The sequence below is a fragment of the Schistocerca cancellata genome, unplaced genomic scaffold (assembly GCF_023864275.1).
Source record: "Schistocerca cancellata isolate TAMUIC-IGC-003103 unplaced genomic scaffold, iqSchCanc2.1 HiC_scaffold_736, whole genome shotgun sequence".
NCBI classification, from domain to species: domain Eukaryota; kingdom Metazoa; phylum Arthropoda; class Insecta; order Orthoptera; family Acrididae; genus Schistocerca; species Schistocerca cancellata.
Window position 1 is genome coordinate 43,109 of NW_026046747.1, and position 1,892 is coordinate 45,000.

General features: G+C 53.6%; 1 non-coding gene across 1 annotated transcript in view; it reads left to right on the top strand.

Annotated features, from left to right (window-relative positions):
* Positions 1–316: 316 nt before the first annotated feature.
* Positions 317–1,892, top strand: part of LOC126141663 (small subunit ribosomal RNA) — a 1,912-nt gene continuing 336 nt past the window's right edge. Inside the window, exon 1 of the ribosomal RNA XR_007529523.1 lies at positions 317–1,892. This exon is cut by the window's right edge and continues 336 nt beyond it. This is a non-coding gene — a ribosomal RNA (small subunit ribosomal RNA).

Genomic DNA, 1,892 nt, shown 5'->3' on the forward strand with positions numbered 1-1,892 from the left:
GTCTCCCGCCGGCAATGCCACGACAGCACGCTCCCGGGCCTCTGTCGGCAGCGGCAAGCTCAGTTGGGAGCACGGGTGGTCGCACCTAAAGCGTCTACTCGCCTAACTCCGGCGATTGCGCCTCTCTCGAACCCGACCAAGTACTTAGGACGGCGCTGCGCGCCGCCGGGACCTGAGAGGGTTTCGAGGTGTATTGTGCAGGGGAGCTCAGCCTCCTCCTGTTTGCAGAATAATTGAGCGGGACGCCTTGCGTGTTCGCGCGGGCCCCTGGGACACACTCCCGGGCGGCCGGCTGCTCAGCTCTAGTTGACGCAGCTCCCTGGTTGATCCTGCCAGTAGTCATATGCTTGTCTCAAAGATTAAGCCATGCATGTCTCAGTACAAGCCGCATTAAGGTGAAACCGCGAATGGCTCATTAAATCAGTTATGGTTCCTTAGATCGTACCCACGTTACTTGGATAACTGTGGTAATTCTAGAGCTAATACATGCAAACAGAGTCCCGACCAGAGATGGAAGGGACGCTTTTATTAGATCAAAACCAATCGGTCGGCTCGTCCGGTCCGTTTGCCTTGGTGACTCTGAATAACTTTGGGCTGATCGCACGGTCCTCGTACCGGCGACGCATCTTTCAAATGTCTGCCTTATCAACTGTCGATGGTAGGTTCTGCGCCTACCATGGTTGTAACGGGTAACGGGGAATCAGGGTTCGATTCCGGAGAGGGAGCCTGAGAAACGGCTACCACATCCAAGGAAGGCAGCAGGCGCGCAAATTACCCACTCCCGGCACGGGGGAGGTAGTGACGAAAAATAACGATACGGGACTCATCCGAGGCCCCGTAATCGGAATGAGTACACTTTAAATCCTTTAACGAGTATCTATTGGAGGGCAAGTCTGGTGCCAGCAGCCGCGGTAATTCCAGCTCCAATAGCGTATATTAAAGTTGTTGCGGTTAAAAAGCTCGTAGTTGGATTTGTGTCCCACGCTGTTGGTTCACCGCCCGTCGGTGTTTAACTGGCATGTATCGTGGGACGTCCTGCCGGTGGGGCGAGCCGAAGGCGTGCGACCGCCTCGTGCGTGTTCGTGCGTCCCGAGGCGGACCCCGTTGAAATCCTACCAAGGTGCTCTTTATTGAGTGTCTGGGTGGGCCGGCACGTTTACTTTGAACAAATTAGAGTGCTTAAAGCAGGCAAGCCCGCCTGAATACTGTGTGCATGGAATAATGGAATAGGACCTCGGTTCTATTTTGTTGGTTTTCGGAACCCGAGGTAATGATTAATAGGGACAGGCGGGGGCATTCGTATTGCGACGTTAGAGGTGAAATTCTTGGATCGTCGCAAGACGAACAGAAGCGAAAGCATTTGCCAAGTATGTTTTCATTAATCAAGAACGAAAGTTAGAGGTTCGAAGGCGATCAGATACCGCCCTAGTTCTAACCATAAACGATGCCAGCCAGCGATCCGCCGCAGTTCCTCCGATGACTCGGCGGGCAGCCTCCGGGAAACCAAAGCTTTTGGGTTCCGGGGGAAGTATGGTTGCAAAGCTGAAACTTAAAGGAATTGACGGAAGGGCACCACCAGGAGTGGAGCCTGCGGCTTAATTTGACTCAACACGGGAAACCTCACCAGGCCCGGACACCGGAAGGATTGACAGATTGATAGCTCTTTCTTGATTCGGTGGGTGGTGGTGCATGGCCGTTCTTAGTTGGTGGAGCGATTTGTCTGGTTAATTCCGATAACGAACGAGACTCTAGCCTGCTAACTAGTCGCGTGACATCCTTCGTGCTGTCAGCGATTACTTTTCTTCTTAGAGGGACAGGCGGCTTCTAGCCGCACGAGATTGAGCAATAACAGGTCTGTGATGCCCTTAGATGTTCTGGGCCGCACGCGCGCT